This window comes from Narcine bancroftii, chromosome 7 (genome assembly GCF_036971445.1).
Source record: "Narcine bancroftii isolate sNarBan1 chromosome 7, sNarBan1.hap1, whole genome shotgun sequence".
Taxonomy (NCBI): domain Eukaryota; kingdom Metazoa; phylum Chordata; class Chondrichthyes; order Torpediniformes; family Narcinidae; genus Narcine; species Narcine bancroftii.
In genome coordinates this window covers 16010807-16031560 of record NC_091475.1, presented here as the reverse complement: position 1 = coordinate 16031560, position 20754 = coordinate 16010807, and the positions used below count along the sequence as shown (strand labels likewise).

Genomic DNA, 20754 nt, shown 5'->3' with positions numbered 1-20754 from the left:
AATGTACAGACATTTACACTGGAGACATTGAAAAGTTTAAACAAATCTATGTGGTTTCTTCTTGGGAACTCCCTTTAAAAAACCAAGAGAAGAATTAGTCACATTACACAATCTATAACAGTGTAACATTCTTAAAACAATAATTTTCACAACCAATATTGAATATAGTTTACAGATTAGTCATTAAAAAAATATAAGACATAAAATCAGAATGTTGGAAGAACTCTGATGTTCTCAAGATCAGATGTACAAGAATTTGGATAGCCAAGGTCTGGTTAGGGATAGTTAACATGGATTTAGGTGTGGTAGGTCGTGTTTAACAAATCTGAGTTTTTCAAGGTTACCAGGAAAGGCTGTTGGTGTTGATGACATCGATTTTATAAGGCCTTTGTCAAGGTCCCACATGGAAGGTTAATCAGGAAGGACAAGAAGCTCAGATTTCATGGTAAGGTAGTAAACTGGATTCGACATTGGCTATATGGAAGAAGCCAGAGATTGCTAGTGGATGATTGCTTCTCAGACTGGAGGCCTGTGACTAGTGGTGCGCCTCAGGGATCGGTGCTGGGATCATTGTTGTTTGTCGTCTCTATCAATGATCTGGATGAGAATGGGATCGGCAAATTTGCAGATGACACTAAGATTGGAGGGGTTGTGGACACCAAGGAGGGCTTTCAAAGCTTGCAATGGGATGGACCAGCTGAAAAAATAGACTGATAAATGAAAGATCGAATTTAATGCAGACAAGTGTGAGGTGTTGCATTTTGGAAGGACAAACCAAGAAAGGACATAATGGTAGGCACTGAGGAATAATGTAGAACAGAGGGATTGGTGAATACAGATACTGCACATAATTTCCTGAAAGTGGTGTAACAGGTAGATAGGGTTGTAAAGAGAGCTTTTGGCATATTGGCCATGAATCAGTATAGAGTATAGGAGGTGGGTTGTTATGTACAAATTGTATAAGACCTTGGTCAAAGGGCCTGTTTCTGTGCTGCAATGTTCTATGGTTCTAACAGCAGATCAGGCACCATCTGAGATGAGAGAAGTGTAAGGACTCCATTCCATTCTCCCAGTTACTCATTTCCATCATATCTATATGGATAATGAAACTTTGCTCAAAGATGTGTTCCTTCCTCCTTCATTATGTCTTCCCCATAGTTTGCAGAACTGTTGAACATATCTCTATTTCCCACATTTGACCCACTTGATTTTGCCACTCCCTTCACTCACTCTTACCAACCACTTCTGAACCTACAATACACTGCTCTCTTAAAGCAAATCCTGATATTGTCAATAAACTTTCAAAGGCAGGTGTTGTTATTGTATTCTGGCAGACCTAACTCTTATCTTGCAGAGGCCAAACATATCTCTCAGACATATCCTTAGATCTCTGGACATTAAAGTGCAGGCCATTAACTCCCACATGATCATGAACTTCATTTCCTCAGATCTCTCCTCTCTACTGCTTCCAATCTTACAGTGCCCTAGCCACACACAGCCTTTATCTTAAGCTCAAGATAAACAAGCAGAACTATCCAAGCAGAACCATTATTTCAGCATATTGTTATTATTATTGTTTTTGCACCAAACCTATTTCTTCTTAGCTTGACACCATTCTTTCTGTCCTGGTATAATCTCTCCTCATTTATATCTGTGATATTTTGGGTGCCCTCTGCCACTTTGACAGTTTACAATTTCAACCTCCCAAGCAATTCATCTTCACCGTGATGCAGAATCTCTCTGCACCTCAATCCCACATCAGGAGGATCTAAAGGTCCTCAATGCCTTTCTTAAACAAAGGTGAAACTGGGCCTCCTTTAGCAACACATTCATTCATCTGACTAACCTTGTCCTCATATTGAACATCTTCTTCAACTCTTCACTTTCTCCTGATCAAAACTGTAGCAGAGGAAGCATGTATGGACACAGACTACTCATATTTTTTTTGTCTGATGCATGGACTGTTCCACATAGCCTACTCAGATCCAGTCCTTCAATTTTTTTTCCAGAACATTATGACTATATAGGTGCTGTTTCCTGCATTCATAGAGAGCTTAAATGTCATTACTTTTGCTCAAAATTTCCACTCTGCTCTCACTTTCTTAAGGTCTATCACTGACTCTTCCCTTTTCTTTCAGGATCTACCCATCTCCATTTCAGAGAATAGATGAGCAATAAACATGCTTTTGTGAAGAGTATCCAATGGCTATCTTGGCTTTACTTCCTCTCACACCCCCCCCTCAAGAACCCCATTATATTCCCCACTTCTTCCACCTCCTTTACATTTGTGCCAGCAATGAGACTTTCCACGCAGGAGTATCTGAAATGTTTTCTGTCCTATAGCTTCTTTTTTACCATGGTAAACAGTTCTGCATATTTATTTTCACTCTATCTCCTCTGCATGGAGCAAGAATAGTTGCCGTGGTCCTCATTTTCCACACCACCAGCCTCAGCATTTAACTGGACCATCCTTTGCAAATTCCAGTAGTTCCAGTGGAATTCTGGCACCAGATTCATACATCCAACCCAGCATTTTAACTGGATTGTTTCCTTCACAGCTCCTAGATCCTCATTTTCATCCAACCACTCCCTGTCATATAGTAAGTTCCCAGCAAACACAGAATTTGTTGCTCTTGGCATTTTTCCTCTCCTCTTCATGCCATTCAAGGGTCTAAACATATTTCTGGGTGAAACTGCAATTCATTTGAATTTCTTCCAATCTAGTCTATGCATTTGAAGTTCACCATGTGGAAACTTTTATATGTATATTTTGTTTCTGCCTCTCATGATGGTCTCAATTTCTTTCACTGGCTGTAACCCGATATCATCCACAAACCAATCTGCATAAATCACTTCCTTTTGCAAGGAAGCATGTAACTTGCATATTATGTTGTTTGCCCTCTACCACAGCTTCAGTGACTCAGTTGCTTCAGATTTCTTCATCAATGTTTCTTGCATTTAGGGCATTATTATACATTAAAAAATGTTGGATCCTTTGCAGAATCTTATCTATTTTACTGTGAATATTTATTAGTTGTCTTATATATTTATTGTATCTTAAAATTTAATTAAATCTGTTAAATTCATTTTTCTTATGTCATTATTTTCATGCAAGATAGAGATGATGGTATTGCCTTGACCTTCCAGTCCATCCTAACCCACCTAGGGATTGAGGGCTCATGTGCCAGGCTGTTATTAAATGACTTCAGCTCAGTGGTTCTGAGGGGGCGTAGCAAGATGGCGTAGAGATCAGACGTGTAATCCCTGCCCTCTCTGGTCAGACTTTTAAATGCCCATTTTTTAACCCTTTATTTTTAATTTTAAAACTTTAATTTTTCAGTTTGATATTTTGGTGAGCCATTATGGCTGCTAGTGTAAAAAAAACTAAGTCTCAGTTACAAAAGAAAATACAGTTTCGAAATGCAGAAGAATTGGGGCCTAAACAACCTGGAACAGCCTCGGATCCGTTTTCAGCGATCCCCAAGCTTCAACGATCGCCGGCGGGGACAAAAGCTGAGGTAACAGTTACTCACCAATCTCAAGATGGCGCTGGTTCGACCCGTTCTGCGGAGGAAGGAGTGCACTCCCGAGAAGTCGGGCACGAGCCTGGAGGCTTGCTACAAAGAACACCCCCATTGGAAGAGACAGGAGCGCGGAGGAAGAGGATTCTGACGGCAGACACGCAGTCTGCAGCGATTATGGGCTTGGGTGGCGCTGTTAATTACGGAGAACTCCGTAATTTTATTAAAAAATGGTCTGCAGGGGGACAGCAGCGACGACCCCCTGAGGAAGTTGGGGGGGTCGTCATTGGGTGTCCAAACTCGTAGCAAAACGACTAAAATGCTGCCTTTTGAAGAACAACAAGAAGAGGACTTACCTTTCTCTACTGCTGCACAGGAAGTGGAAGAAGAACTGGAAGAAAGTGAGTTACAACTTATGGAATTGGATCCTGCATTTCAAACTGCACTTCAGCCTGTTTACATGATGTTTGAAGGTATTGCTTCTTATTTGGATGTTATCACTGGTCAACTGAACCAGTTGGTTCAAATGAATACTAATATAATTTCAGACCTAACTGTCATTAAGGCAGAAGTTAAAGAAAATCGGGAAAACTTTAAAAAATTTGATGCTTCTTTTTCTGAATGTAAACAACAGGTACAATGCAATACAGAAACAATAGTAAAGGTGGAAAAATCAGTTAAAGATTTAGGAGCCTGGAAAAAGAGTTAACAAAAAAAATGGACTATTTGGAAAATCAAAGCAGAAGAAATAATGTGAAAATTGTGGGTTTGCCAGAAGGTATCGAAGGTCAAGATCCTGTCAAATTTTTTAAAAATTGGATTCCCCAGATGTTGGGGGAAGAGTCCTTTCCTGACGGATTGGTATTGAAAAGAGCACATAGAGCTTTAAGAAGACCACCCCTATCTGGTCAACCGCCGAGAGCTGTGATAGTTTGCTGTTTGAATTGTTTGGACAGAGAGACAATTCTTTGACTTGCAGTTCAAAATGCAAGACAAAGGCAAGCTCCAATGATGGTTCAGAATAGTAGAGTTTTCTTCTACCCTGATTTGAGTCAAGATATCATCAGACGCCGACGTGAATTTAATCCAGTTAAAGATGTTTTATGGCGTAAAGATTACAAATTTGCTTTTCGTTATCCTGCTGTGTTGAAAGTGTTTTATGGAAACTATCAGTTTCAATTCTTTGAGAGTGAGCACGAGGCAATGGTTTTTGCTAATTCGTTACCAGATGTTAGAGGACAAAGAAGGAGTCCACCATTATCTCCTAAAAGAAAATCTGATGGACTTGGAAATGGACAAAATGGCAGAAATGGAAAGAACGGGAATGGAAAGAGTTCACCTAGTCTTGAAATGAGTTCACCATCTGGACTGGAATCTCAAGGCTGATTTTTTTTGTAATATGTTAATATTTTTGATTTGCTAGCTGGGGAGGAGGGGATTGCACTAACTTCTTTGTTAGTCATCAGTCACTAGTGGGTAATCCACACCCAGATTTTTTAGGGAGTTACTACATTTTGGTGGTTTTTTTTTCTCTCTTATTAATGAATATTATTTTTATTTGGAGGCCCAAAATATTTTAATTTGAGGGTTCTATATATTTAAAAAATTCTCTTTTTTTCTTTGTTATTATTAATTTTGTAATTTTTTTGGTATCTAGCAATTGTATTAGATATGTCAAATTTGAAATTTGCTACCTTTAATGTTCAGGGATTAAATAACCCGATCAAGCATAAGCGAGTTTTGGCTTACATTAAAAAGATGAAGATTGATATTGCTTTTTTTACAGGAGACACATATGAATGAAAAAGAAAGTATGAAATTGAAGAGGGATTGGGTTGGACATGTGTTTTTCCTCTTCATTTAATTCCAAAGCTAAGGGAGTAGCAATTTTGATTCATAAAAATTTATATTTTGAATTACAATCAATGGAAATGAATGAAGGACGTATTCTTAAGTTGAATTGTAAGATTTTTAATGAATTTTGGACTTTACTTAACATTTATGCACTGAATGTGGATGATGAAGCATTTATTTCAGATTCATTTTTGCTTTTGGGACAAGCTAATGAAAATGTTCTGGTTGGAGGAGATTTTAATTGTGTTTTGGAACCTTTATTAGATAAATCTCCAAAAAATGTTTAAAAATCTAAAATGGCAATTCAAATTCGAGCTTTGATGAAAGATTTTAATTTAGTGGACATTTGACGACGTCTTAACCCAACAGAGAAGGATTTTTCTTTTTATTCATTTAGATATGAATCTTTTTCTAGAATTGATTTTTTTTTAGTATCGGCACATTTACGGGGGAAAATACTGCAAGCAGAATATAAAAGTTGAGTAATTTCAGATCATTCTTTGTTGTATTTTAGTTATGAGAGTTCTGAAAAAGTTTGTGCAGCTTCTCGTTGGAAATTTAATACAATGTTGTTAAAAAAAGCAGAATTTATTGAATTTTTAAAAAAACAAATTAATCTCTTTTTGAAAGAAAATGTTAACTCCATTCAGAGTAAATTTATATTGTGCAGATGCACCAACATTTTTGCTTGCTGCAGCCACACAGGTATGTAAAATAGACTAACCACATCAGTATAAATTAAATTACCACGATTTGCCAAGACAAAAAAAAAGAGATAATAAATATAAAAGGATGGATAGATGGATATTCAGAGTTGCAGTTGGTGCAAAGAAAAAACGTGATATTTTAAAAGTATGAAAAGATCTTTTTGTGATCCTGCACTAGTTTATGTTTAGGGTTAGTGTAATGCAGTCAGATTCAAGAGCCTGATAGCTGTTGGATAAAAATGTTTCTGAACCTACAGGTGTTGGACTCTGTATCTTCTGCCCAAAGGTAGCAATGAGAAGAAGCTGTGAATAGGGTTCCTTTGTGATGCTAGCTGCCTTCTTGAGGCAGCACAACATAAAGATGTTTTCAGTGGACGGGAGACAGTGAGTTTACTCATTGAGCTATTGTGGATTTGATGAGCCAAATTAGCTGAGGCTGTAGGTTTCCTAAATTGATGAGGATGAGAGTTTATGTCATATACAATGTACAGATGCACTGAAATTCTGACTTGCTACTACCAAACAGGTCCATCAGATCCACAGCAGTATAAATTTAAATTCAGTTGTCTAAATATTCCTTATAAATTAACCTGCACAAAGTGATTTAATAAATAATTATGCTTACACTTATAGAGCATCTTATCACACAAGTACAGGGAGTGTGGGGCAGAACATTTCTAATTTCCAGCTGATGAACCTGAGAATTGGAATGAAAATCTGCATTGGCAGATGCTCAAAAAGATTCCCACTCCTTCACCCAGTTCAGCAACAGCCTTAATTTATGTAGCATGTTTAACACAACCTAGCTTCCCAAGGTACATTATTGGAGCTTTTTTTAATTACTCAGAGAGAGACAAGAAGACAGTTGCCCAAAAGTTAGGGCAGGGAGGTAGGAATTAAGGATCCATCTTCTGGGAAGGCTCGGAGCCTGAGGGGTTTTGAGAAGGAGTTGGCAGCTGAAAGTAAAGCTGTCAAGACGGAGCAACGGAATGTGGAAGAGATCAAGGGACCAGAATTGGAAGAGTGTGTAAAGTTTCAATGTTACAGGGCTCAGGCAAATTACAGAACGGGTAAGAGCAACATCATGAGTGAACCGGTGCGGACTCGAAAGGCCAACATGGCCTGTTTCCGCTCCGTAAATGGTTATATGGTTATATGGCTATATGGGATGCTATGAAAGCTTACTTGAGAGGTCAAATAATCAGTTATACCTCTAAGGTTAAAAAGAATTATTTGACCGAGAGCTTTGAATTAGAAAAATGGATTGATGAATTAGAAAAAGAATTTCAGAGAGATGTGACAGAAAATCAGAAGATAGAGTTGTCTAGATTGAAATTGAAATACAATACGTTGCAATCTTATCAATTTGAATTCTTGATTAATAGATCTAAACAACGGTATTATGAATGGGGTGAGAAAGCGCATAAGGTACTTGCATGGCAGTTAAAGAAAGAACAGGTATCAAGGGTTATTAATGCAGTTAGACGGAATTCGACTATTACAAACCTCGTGAGATTAATGATGAGTTTTATTCATTTTATAAGAAATTATATACTTCTGAGGAAAAACAGGAGAGCGGTTCGATTGACTCCTTTTTATTTGTGTTGAAATTACTGGTACTAGGAGAAGAAGACATATTGGAGCTGGCTCCTTTGACTGATTTAGAAATTAAATTGGCTATGTTGGAAATGCCGAATGGAAAATCACCTGGTGATGACGGGTTTTCGGTTGAATTTTATAAGGTATTTTATGATGATTTATCTACAGTGTTTGGAGATGTGTTATGACAGATTAAGGAACATTATGATCTACCTGAATCATGCTCTAGTGCCTTAATTACTGTAATTCCTAAGAAGGATAGAGATCCGTTAAAGGTGTCTTCATATAGACCAATTTCCTTGTTGAATCTAGACAATAAAATAATAGCTAAAGTATTAGCGAAATGATTGGCTAAATTTTTACCTAAGTTGGTGCATGTTGATCAAACAGGTTTCATAAAGAATAAGTATGCTTCAGATAATATTCTTTGAGTGATTAGTTTCATTAATAAATATCGACAGTGCCCTGACCATCCGATGATGATATCTCTTGATGCAGAAAAGGCTTTTGGCAGATTTGAGTGGAACTTTTTATTTAAAGTCTTAGAGGAATTTAAGTTTGGTCCTTCTTTTATTGGTTGGATTAAAGCTTTATACAATAAACCAATAGCCAAGGTATTGACAAATGGTCAGATCTCGGAACCTTTTAAATTAACTCGTTCAACTCGACAAGGTTGTCCTTTATCACCAGCTTTGTTTGCATTAGTAATTGAACCTTTAGCACAGTTGATACGACAAAATACACAGATACAAGGTATGAAAGTTTTAGACGAGGAGTATAAAATTAATCTATTTGCTGATGACGATTTGGTGTATTTAACAAACCCAGCTCAGTCACTTTTACACTTGAAGGAATGTTTAATACAATATGGATCTTTGTCTGGATATAAAGTTAATTGGGAAAAAAAGTGAAATTTTACCGATAGGTGAAGGAGATTATTCAGTTTATTAATTTGAAGTGACTGATTGAATTAAATATTTGGGTATAAATGTGGATTTTGATGATCAATCTTTATATAAATTAAATTATGAAAAAGATCAAAGCTGATTTGATTAAATGGAAGAATCTTCCTATAAATTTAATTGGAAGAATAAATACAATCAAAATGAATATTTTTAACATAACAATTACAGCACGGAAACAGGCCATTAGGCCCTTCTAGTCCGCACCAAACCAAACACCCCTCTCTAGTCCCACCTCCCTGCACAATGCCCATAACCCTCCATCTTCTTCTCAACCTTTTCTTAAATAATACAATTGACTCCGCCGCCACTATTTCTCCCGGAAGCTCATTCCACACGGCTACCACTCTCTGAGTAAAGAAGTTCCCCCTCATGTTACCTCTAAACCTCTGCCCCTTAATTCTTAACTCATGTCCTCTTGCTTTAATCTTTCCTTCTCTTAACGGAAATAGTCTATCCACATCCACTCTGTCTATCCCTTTCATAATCTTAAATACTTCTATCAAATCCCCTTTCAACCTTCTACGCTCCAAAGAATAAAGACCTAATCTGTCCAATCTCTCCCTATACTCTAGATGCTTAAACCCACGTAACATTCTGGTAAACCACGTATACAATATTTGTTTCAGTCAATTCCATACTTACTTAATAAGAATTTTTTTGAGATTTAAATAAAATGGTTAGGGAATTTTTATGGAAGGGTAAATTTCCGAGAGTAGCTTTGAATAAGCTAACCTGGAAATATGCATTAGGGGATTACGCTTATCACATTTTCAAAATTATTATGAGGCAGCTCAATTTAGATTTATTAGTTCATTAATGGATTTGGAATGGCCCCCTAGTTGGGCTAAAATTGAGATGGTGAATATTTCTGAATTTGAAGTACATCAATTTTTGTTTCAGTGGAATTTAAATTTATTACAACAATATAATGTGCCTATATTAAAACATTTAATGAAGTTATGGATGAAGAAAAATAGAACGATGGGTTCTAAGGGTAAATTATTGACGTTAACACCATTATATAATAACCAACTTATTCCTTTTTCAATGTATAATCAATGTTTATTACATTGGAAATCTAAAGGTATAAAAAACTTGGGGGATTGTTTTAAAGAAGGTCAATTTTTATCCTTTATTCAAATGAGGGAAGATTTTGGTATTAATTAGAATTCTTTATTCGTTTATTATCAACTTCGATCCCTAGTAAAACAAATATTTGGTCAAGATATGATTTTACCTAAATTGACTAAATTTGAATCTTTTCTTGTGACTGCACCAAATAAGGGATATATTTCATTGATGTACCAAATATTACAGGAAAGTATGGAAAAAAAGGGATGGGATAGATCTAAGATTAAATGGGAAAAGGATATTAACCTTACTTTTTCTGAGGATGATTGGTTAGATATTTGTCATGATCGTGTTACTGATTGATAAATGTTCATTATGCAATGGTTAATTACAATTTTTTACATCAGTTGTATTTAACACCTGAAAAGTTAAAATAAATATGGTTTTAATGAATCAGATTCTTGTTTTAGATGTGGTAATTCGGTTGGAACTTTTTTTCATGCTGTTTGGTTATGTGTACATATACAATCTTTTATGAAAGCAATTCAATTGTTTTTGGAACATTTGTATAAGATCAAATACCTCTGGATCCGACAATATTTTTGTTGGGTGAATTGGAATCCTTTGAAAGATTTGGGATTAGACAAATTTTAGATTGCTTTTGTGTATTTAGCTTTATCTATTGCAAAAAAATGTATAGCAAGTACATGGAAAAATGCTAATGTGATTGATATTAATAGATGGCATCATGAGATGAAAACTTGTTTGGTAATGGAAAAAATCACGTATGTTTTACATGATAATTATTCTTTTTTTAATAAGTGGTCTTTATATTTAGAATATTTACATTTAGATTTACCTTGATTAGATTAGATTTTAGTAAATATATTTCAGGTCTTTTTTTCTCTTTCTTTGGCTCTCCTAAAGAGAGTTGGCTGAGAGGGGGGGTGGGGGCTCTTTTGTTTTCTTTTTTTATATAATTTTTTTTATCGTTCAGAATATGTACTTTTTTTATTGTATGTAATAACTTTGTTGAACGAATAAATAAAGTTATGAAAAAGAAAGAAAAAAAAAGCTTAGTGGTTCTCAACTTTTTCCACGCACACACCACTTTAAGTAATCCCTATTCCATTGGTGCTCTGCGAATAGCAAGGGATTGCTTAAGGTGGTATGTTAGTGGGAAGGGAAGGGTGAGAATCACTACTCTAGACCCAATTGTTACTGAAATATTTTGCTTGAGAAAAATTGTCATTGACCCATTTCCTTTGGAGTTATGAAACCATACACATAACGAGTCAATTAGGTACAATTAAAACAGTGGTTTCAAACTTTTTCTTTCCACCCACATACCAGTCAGGAAAGCGCAAAGCACCTACACTTCCTAAGGAGGTTGAGGAGGGCAAGGAGAGCATCAAAATCAGACTGCCAGGCTGGGAAATAGTTTCTTCCTGCAGGCTGTGAGATTGGTGAATGGCATCCTTCAACCTTGAGTTTCTTACAAATGAAACTGAGTAAGTTATTCCACAATCTAAGGCAGTGGTTCTCAACCTTTTTCTTTCCATTCACATACCACTTTAAGTAATCCCTATGCCATCGATGTTCTGTGATTAGTAAGGGATTGCTTAAGGTGGTATGTGGGTGGGAAGGGAAGGTTGAGAACCACTACTCCAGACCCAACTGTGGCCCATTTCTTTATGAAACCGTGCACATAACGGGTCAATTAGGTGCAATTAAAATATTGGTTTTCAAACTTTTTCTTTCTACCCACATACCACCTTAAACAATCCCTTACTAATCACAAAGCTGCTATGGCATAGGGAATACTTAAAATGGTATATGAGTGGAAAGAAAAAGGTTGAGAACCACTGATCTAAGGTAATATATCCAAGTTAGCAACAATACATAGATGGCAAAATGGGCTACAAGGAGGATGCAGGGAAGCTTTCATTGGATACAGCATAGGATAACAAATGGGAAATGACATGCGCTGTGGAACTTGATGCGAGAGGGGGGCGTGGCAAGATGGCGTAGAGGGAAGACGTGCAGTTCCACCTTCCCCAGTTAGACTTATAAGTACCTGATTTTAAAACTTATAAAAGTTGTTAAAAATAGTATTTACAGACTTTGAAATAGTGGAGCATTGAAATGGCTACAAACGTGAAAAAAATCAAAAACTCAGTTACAGAAGAAATTACCCTATACAAGTGTTGAAGAATTCAGGCCTACCTACCAAGTTGAAACCACGGAGTCGTCGACTGGAGTTCCCAAGCCTCAAAGGACCCCTGCTTGGCTGAGTATTACACCGGCGCCGATCGTGTGTCCGCAAGATAGCACCGGTTCTGTGATGAGCTCGGTCGGCTGACTCGTGCCCCCGTGAGCCCGGGCAAGCGGGCAGATTTGCCGAGTGGGGACAGATGTGTGAACCCACAGTAATGCCTGGTGGTCTAGGGGCGCGCAAGGTAGCGTGGGAGGAGGACGCACCGGCACAGTCAGTGACTCTGTCGGGCATGCGCAGCGCGTCGCAAGTTTGGGATTTATTAGAAAAGGTGTGGGCTGTGGGGAAACCCATAAGATGGCAGGCTGATGAGGTCGGCAAGCTGTCAACGAGTATCCAGACCCGCAGCCGCACTGGAAGAGGAACTATTGTGTCAGAAGAGGACGCGAGGCCAGCGCTATTGGAATCAACAGAGGAAGACTATATGGGGACTGGGACCAGAGAAGATAGGCCTCAAGGGGAAGTGATGGAACCTGGACTGGATTCTCTGTTTACAATATTGGAAGGGATTGCTCATCAAATGGAAAATAAGTCAATGCAGATGTCTACTCAGATAAATCAAGGATTTATGGAAGTGAAAATTAAAATGAACAATATGTGTGAAGAGATGACCTCTATGAAGAAAGATATGACTGTAGTTGAAAGTGATATTAGTAAATGTATAAAAAACTGGACACTGTACAGTATAATTTTTTTTTAATTGCAGAAGCTTTTTTTGAATGTAAGAACCAAGTGGATCGTAATAAAGAAAAAATGGAAAAAGTGGAGGATTCTTTCGTGGATTGGGGAATTCAGAAGAAGGAATTACTGAAGAAGATTGACTCATTAGAGAATCAAGGTCGAAGAAATAATGTAAAAATAGTAGGTCTCCCAGAAGGTATGGAAGGTTCAGATCCGGTAGTTTTTTAAGAAATGGATACTGGGCAAGGAATTTTTTTCCAGATAGCCTGGAGTTGGATCGCCAAAAAGAGCATTGAGGAAAAAAACCATTTCCAGGTCAACCACTGAGGGCAGTTTTGATTTTTTGTTTGATACTACGAGTTGCGGTGCAGAAGGCACGGAAAATCAGACTCCAATGATGGTTCAAAATAACAGAGTGTTCTTCTATGCGGATTTGAATCAAGAAATTATTAGAAGGTGCCGAGAATTTAATTCAGCTAAAGTGTTGTGGCAAAAGGGTTACAAGTCTAAGGGTATAAAGATAGTTCAGGATTGCTTTGAAAAAGGACAGTTTCTTTCCTTTACTCAATTGAGGGAAAAATTTGATATATTTGTAAATTCTTTATTTGTGTATTATCAACTCAGAGCTTTGATAAAAGAGAATTATGGTAAAGAGATTAATTTACCAATGTTGACAAAATTTGAGTCTTTGATTTCTTCTATACCAAAGAAAGGTTATATTTCAGATATGTATCAATTGTTACAAGATAGTATGGATAAACCGGGATGGGATAAATCTAGGATTAAATGGGAAAGTGATTTAACTTATATTTTTCCTGAAGTCAATTGGGAGGTTATGTGCCACGGCAGTGTAACTAAATTGACGAATGTAGGATTATAATTATAATTTTTTTACATCAGTTATATTTGACTCCAGAGAAATTGAAAAAATATGAGTTTAGTAATTCGGACTCTTGTTTTCAATGTGGACTATGTACTGGAACTTTTTTACATGCTGTTTGGTCTTGTGTTAAAGTACAATCATTTTGGGAAGGAATTAGATTGGTCTTGGAAAAATTATTTAAGATTAAATTACTATTAGACCCATCAATTTTTTTGTTGGGTTATATGGTTTCTTTGAAGGGATTGGGGTTGGATAAATTTCAAATTTCCTTTGTATGTTTAGCGTTATCTGTAGCACGGAAATGTGTAGCTAGTACTTAGAAAGATAATGTGGAGATTAATATAGTACAATGGCATAATGAATTAAGAGCTTGTATTCCATTGGAAAAATTACATGTAACTTGCATGATAATTATTCTTTCTTTGTTAATATGTGGTCTTCTTATTTGGACTATATGAATTTGAAAATACTTTGAAATATTCTATATATTCTATATTCTGTTTTGTTTTTGTATTTGGCTTCCAGCTGAAGGATTGGGAGGGGTTCTTTTATATATCTAAAAAAATTTTTTGCTGTTATTTGATTGTATTTTGTTTTTTAAAAATCTTTTAAATAAAATTTGAAAAAAAAAGAACATGATGCGAGAAAATGTGTGGTCATCCATTTTTGTAGAAATAGTTGAAAGGTGAGATATTTTTTTCTGCTGAGAACTTAGATGGAATTGGTGTTCATAAAGATATAAGGGCATAAGAAATAGGAGGAGAAGTAGGCCTTCTGGCTCTTTGAACCTGCTGTTCAAGACCAATGCTTCTTGCACTATTTCCACGACAGGGTTTGAAGATAGGACTCTGGAATTCTCATTGCAATTGACAAGGGTCTCAGTAACATTGCATTTGATATATTGTGTAGTCTTACTCTCTCTAACTCTGAAAGGATGTATTTGTTATAGGTTAGTGGTTCTCAACCTTTTCTTTTTCCACTCATAAGTAATCCCTTCCCAACCACAGAGCATCTATGACATCCTATAGATTAGGTTAAAAAAAAGTTTGAGAACCACTGCAATAGGAGAATTGTAATGAGGATTCTGATTGCTGAATATCTCGTCACTATCAGGTTTGAATGTTTAATGATTAAAACTTCATAGCCCTCCAGGATAGTAAATCACAGGAAAATTACTATCCTTTGGATTAAATGTCTCCACTACTGTCTTAATCAGCTATCCCAATTATGATACCTAATTATTGATTGCTCTACCAGAGCAAACATCTTTTCTGTATCTCATTCAATCAACTCCTGTGAGAATACTTTGTGTTATCTTAATTCAGTGACTTGAGTGACTTCAATATCAACACTATCTCTGAACATTTAAAATATCCTGATTTACCTGTGCACCAAGGTGGAAAAACCTTATATTTTTTTCTACATTGTATTGTGCTTTCCATGCTTTTTCTCCCACTCATCCAGCTTGTGTATATTCCCTGAATTTTCTTGATAGCCTCTCCATTACTCATACAGGTACTCCCCTACTTACAATAGTCCAACTTACAATTTTTTTGAAGTCAAGATGGTTCGAACCCATACTTTCAATTTCAAATTGTGATCTGTTCCCGTGGTTGTGACATGCAGTACGCTACTCTCTCATGATGCTGATTCAACCACCACACTCGTAGTCTCTGTAGCAATCATGAAAAGGAGTGCACTGTAAACAACCCATCATGTCTACTAAATGCACATGTGTGTCTCCTCACCATCCAGCAATTAATTTTAGTTCAATCTTTCAAACATTCTTCATGCCAGTGTGCTTTCAGCTGTGTACATAAATATTTTTTTTCAGTGTAGAATAAAGGTATTCAAAATTTAATTATAAAAAAATGATAGGTGCAGTGTTCTTTGTTGACTTATGTGGGTTTGCCAGAATGCAACCCCATCATAAATTGAGGAGCACCTGTATTCCCACCTGGTTTAGTACCATCAACAGAGTGTCCTTATCTGAGTGATTGGAAATTAATGTGCAGGTTGAGCAAGCAACTTGGGAGGCAAACAGTATGCTGTTGAAAGACGACTTGAATAGAGTTGTCTTGCTCCAAACATTGTACTCTAATGAGACTGCATCTGGAATATGACATACAAATCTGGTCTCCCTTAGGAAGGATTTGCTTGCAAATCAGGAACCACAGTGAAGACTCACTATATTGCATTCAATTTGAATTGTTTATTGTCAAGTGCACCAAGATACAATTGAAAACTGCTTTCTGTGTTATCCAGGCAAGTTAATATACCCCTGAATAGAATAGGTAGTGCTAAATAAAACAAAGGTGCAGATTATAATGTTGCAGAGAAAAGGTTTGATTAAAACAGAGCAAGTGCAGTGTAATTTTACTAACGGGAGGTCCATTCTAATAGTCTGATATCAGTGGAAGGGAGCTGTCCTTGCATGTTTTCAAATTCATGTATCTTCTGCCTGACAGGAGGGATAAAGAGTGTTAAAACTGAGTCCTGGGATGGTGGGTTTGAATATATGTTGGAGATTAGACAGATGAGGTCTGCTTGAGTTGAGAAGGATGAAAGGTAATCTTACTGAAATAAAATTATGAAGAACTTGAGAGGGTAAACACACAATTGGTGTTTCCCCTGGTTTTGATAGCTCGAACTAGGGACCAGAGATTAAAACATGGGTCCAACCATTCACAAAATGAATGTGAAACTTGGAATGCATTATCATTGAAAGTGGTGAAAGCTGTGTAAACTTCCTGTAGACTCTGTAAAGTTACATTGGTTTAAGTGTCCATACAACACAAAGCAAAGCCGAGTAGCTTGCCTAATATTTCTTGTGAACAATGATTGTTACTTTTTCCAGAGTTTGGGGAGATTCAGAATGTCACCGAAGACTCTCGAAAACTTCTACAGGTGTACTGTGGAGAGCATTCTGGCTGGTTGCATCACTGTCTGGTGCAAAGATGCCAATGCTCAGGACAGGAAAAAATTCGAGTTGTTAACTCTGTCTGCCAAATCATGGGCACCAGTCTTTGCTCCTTCGAGGACATCTACAAGTCCTTAAGGGTAGAAACAGCTTCTATCTACAAGAATCCCCACCACCCAGGCCATGCCCTCTTCACTCTGCTCCCATTGGGAAAAAGGTACGGGACCCTGACGATGAGCACTCAGTGACAGGTTTAATTTCAATCCCCGATCCCATTCCCTCGCTGATATGTGTGTCCATAGTCTCATACACTGCCAACCCGCAAATTGGAGGAACAATACCTCATCTTCTGACTGGGCACCCTCCAACCAGATGGCATCAATATCGACCTCTAGCTTTTTTTAACCCCCTCCCCACTTTCCCCCAGCTTTGTCTGTCCCTTTTCTCTGTCTCCTTTTGCAGAAATGATAAATTTTCACCTCACCCCTTATCATATCCAATTAACACCTTTCGTTGGTGTGGATTCCTCCTCCTGCCAGCATTTTCTGAATTCCAGCAGATTTCCTGCTCATCCTGCTTATTCCTTGAAGCAGAGTTCAGGCTCCAAAATGTCGGCAATATATCTTTGTCTCCTATGGATGCTGAAAAGACCGGCTGAGTTCCTCAGCACATCAGTATCTGCTGGGAAAATATAGGAAGACTATAATCTGGAATCCAATGGTTTGGAAATGTTAATCTCCTTTAAGGATTATGTTTTACGACCAATTCCTCTCTGAGCCGCCTCGATCTTCATGGAAGGTTCCAGGAGCAGTCTCTCAAGTGGCCTTGACCGAACGTGGCTGTATCATAAAGCTATGAATCAAATAACGACTTTCAGACTGTCTCCGGAGCACCTGTTCCTCTTGAAATCTTCAAGTTGTGATAACAGTCCATGCATGGGGCCCCCACATCTCATCAAGTTGAAACTTTACATCTTTAATGTGGTATCTAATTTTTGTCCACATTTGAAAGATTCATGAGGGTGATCCATGATTATAAGTTACCCTAAATATGCAGTGTATTTGCATTTGTTGTTTTTGCAATAGTTTAAATCTTATAAAAAGTATTTTTTTAAGCACACTCTGTGTGTGTGTGTGTGTGTGGTAATATATGGCAACCTTCAGGTCTTCCTTTAGAATGGCCACTCATTCCTCATTAACCCTTCATCATTGCGATAGGTTTCCTCCATTGGATAGTTATTGTTGGCTACTGTATGTATGGAGCCCGCCCGTCCACTCATACCCCATGACTCCTCCCCGTGGTCCTGGGCCACAAAGGTTGATCCACCTCTCCCTTCCTGTACAGTGTTGGAATCTAGGGGTTAAAACAGTATGAAATAAATGATTAATTAATAAGTGTATATTTACTGCATGGTTCAGGGAAAAGGGAATGTGATTAAGTGGCAATCACAGCATGGAGCAAAGTTGGCTGAGCAAAATTGTCTGCTCCAAAATACAGGGAGAGGAAATGCATAAAACGATTTAGGAGGAATGCTCAAACTAAAGGAGGTGGTGAGTAGCACAGGAGACACAGGCCAGATCAGAACAAAGAATGGCCTGCAAGAAACAAAGGGAATGGAAAACTAGTCTAGGAGGAAGATTAAGGCAGGAGGAGGTGTTAAAGAGAACAGCAGAAATTGGCCGGACAAGAACAGAATGGTGATTAGAAATATCTGGGGATGAATTAATTTCTGATCAACACAACAGGATAGTCTGGCCTGGAGGATTAAGATGGGAGTGCTACACCCCAGATATCTGCAAAACAGGAGATGACTTGTGATAACCCTTATGCAAAAAGATCTAGCAAAGGAAGACAACTTTTGTTCTGTATGATAATGAAATCTAGTAAAGGAAGCCAACTTTTGTTCTGTATGATAAGGTTGACCTATATAAACTGAACCAACTGGACAATAGGGGTCAGTCTTGGGGAGTAGCTCACTGTGCAGGTGACCTATGAACTAATGAGTGACCCAGAGCTCTGTTAAGTTTTATTCTTGTGCTGTGTAATAAATTGACTGTTGAACCGAATACCTTCTCCTATCACTTCATTCAAAGAACACGCTGGACTCAGACTACACATAGACTAAATTAAGAGTAAGGTAAAGCCAGAGTCCGACAACAGCAAGGTTCTTCTGTATTGCCCCAGCGATGGGCAAATAGCACGTCAGTTTGGCAGCTGAGGGAAACCGTTTCCCGAGCAGTCCGCGGCAGCAAACTCGGGGGGGGGCGAAGGATCTCTCGAGGCCACGGCCAGCAAGCACGGTCTCGGAGGAGCGGGGCGATCCCGCCGTCGGGCCTCGCGCTCCGCGAGGGGCACAGAGGGAGGCGTTGGTCCTGGGCGGGCGCTCGACTCCAAGTCCTCGCCTCGGCGCCTGAAGCCGCAAAGGAGATGGGTGGCTCGCTCCCCCCCCCCCCCCCCCAATCAGCCTAGTCTTGGTGAGGACTGATCACGATGGGTCCATAACACGTTCCATCCTCTCTCCAATCCCTCAGGTGCTTCTTTCCCCGGGGAGGGGGGCTCACAACCCATCATCAACCCATCCCAACTTGCTGCACCACCCCCCCCCCCCATGGGAGGGACTCGCTGCGGGTCAAGTCACGTGAGTGGGCGGGGCAGAACTTTGCCTCAGGGCCTGCAAACTTAACAGTTTTATAGTAAAAAAGAGAAGCAGAAATCCTTTCCCAGCGGAGGAGGCAGCTCCGGGGATGCAGCCAAACCCCCCCCCCCCCCACCTCTCACCTCTCACCTCCCTCCTCCTCCCCTCCCCACCGGGGCCTGGCCCGTCGGCGTGGGTGGATGCCCATGAGGCGCAGCGATGCCAGAGGGCGGCTGCCCAAAGTCACCATGCTTGAGGAAGGTGGGCGGGCGGGGCGGGGCGGGGGGGGGGGAGCGACGAGAACCCACCCAACCGACATTCTCGAACCTTCAGACGAACCGCCTCGAGGTGCCGGAGGCTTTCGGGGATTGACGGCCGGCCCGACCAATGGCGAGCGGCGCGCCGGAGGTGGGGCGGGGGGGGAGCGAGAGCGCACCCCGGATTGGCCTGGCAAGCTGCCAATTATCCAGGCGGCCCCGCCCACCGTGTCCACTCATAGGCTCGGCGCCCGCCGCCTTGGCACTGTCTTTTCCCCCCCCCCCACCACAGCCCACCCGCCCCCCCCCCCCCCCCCGAGTTTGGAGCCGCCTCCTCTCTCTCTCTCTCTCTCTCTCTCGGAGCCATCCGCTCCCATCTTCCAGCCCGAGCGGTCGGGGAAGCTGCGTGTCCAGAGGGTGGACGTCCCTGCCAGCCTGTTGCGGGTGAGTAAAGTCACCCCGGGCCGGGGTTACCACAATAGGCTGGGGTCGGGGTCGGGGGGGGTCGGGGTGCGGGGGGAGTCCGGTAAAAAATGGCAGTGACTGTCGAGGCGCGTCTTCATCCAGCAGCACTGACAGGGCATCTCGCTGTGGAAGTTTATCCCCCCCTTCCCACCTCAGGCCACCTCGCCCCTTCTCGAAGCTTCTGCTCCACCCCAGCACCCGCTTCATTTTCTCCCCCCCCCCCACCACCACCACCACAACCCGGGACCATGTTGGCCTCCGCCTTCTCCTTTTGTCTCGTCCACCTTCCTTCTCGAAAATTCCGCCCGGCCTCCTCCCCGCTCACCTGTCCTGTGGGGGCATGGGCGGGTGGGGGGGGGGTGCAGGGGGCAATATGAGAGATGGTGGCATAGGGAGGGCCTGTTCTTACTCACACCCCCCACCCCCCCGACGGGGGGTGGACATGAGGAGTTGGGACTAGTGAGGGAATGGAGCTGGTCGGTCAAGGGGCTGGGGGGGAAGCTGGGGGATCGGTCAGGGGGCTGGGAGGTCGGTCAGGGGGCTGGGGAGGTCGGTCAGGGGGCTGGGGGGGTCGGTCAGGGGGCTGGGGGGGTCGGTCAGGGGGCTGGGGGGTCGGTCAGGGGGCTGGGGGGGTCGGTCAGGGGGCTGGGGGGGTCGGTCAGGGGGCTGGGGGGTCGGTCAGGGGGCTGGGGGGGTCGGTCAGGGGGCTGGGGGGGTCGGTCAGGGGGCTGGGGGGGTCGGTCAGGGGGCTGGGGGGATCGGTCAGGGGGCTGGGGGGGATCGGTCAGGGGGCTGGGGGGATCGGTCAGGGGGCTGGGGGGATGTCGGTCAGGGGGCTGGGGGGGGTCGGTCAGGGGGCTGGGGGGGGGTCGGTCAGGGGGCTGGGGGGGGTCGGTCAGGGGGCTGGGGGGATCGGTCAGG

At 40.6% G+C, this 20754-nt stretch overlaps 1 protein-coding gene and 1 long non-coding RNA gene across 11 annotated transcripts in view; one reads left to right on the top strand and one right to left on the bottom strand.

Annotated features, from left to right (window-relative positions):
• Positions 1-19615, bottom strand: part of LOC138738553 (uncharacterized) — a 31388-nt gene extending 11773 nt beyond the window's left edge. The window contains exon 1 of the long non-coding RNA XR_011341597.1: positions 19255-19615. This is a non-coding gene — a long non-coding RNA (uncharacterized lncRNA). The remainder of the gene's footprint in view (positions 1-19254) is intronic.
• A 35-nt stretch (positions 19616-19650) lies between these two features.
• The window catches only part of LOC138738552 (sodium/myo-inositol cotransporter-like), a 34069-nt gene continuing 32965 nt past the window's right edge, over positions 19651-20754 (top strand). For 5 of the 10 annotated variants that reach the window (XM_069888988.1, XM_069888990.1, XM_069888986.1 and 2 more), the window contains exon 1: positions 19651-19812. The gene's annotated coding sequence lies outside the window, so the exon portion shown is untranslated. The remainder of the gene's footprint in view (positions 19813-20754) is intronic. The other 5 variants (XR_011341594.1, XR_011341593.1, XM_069888984.1 and 2 more) reach the window with 4 other exon arrangements.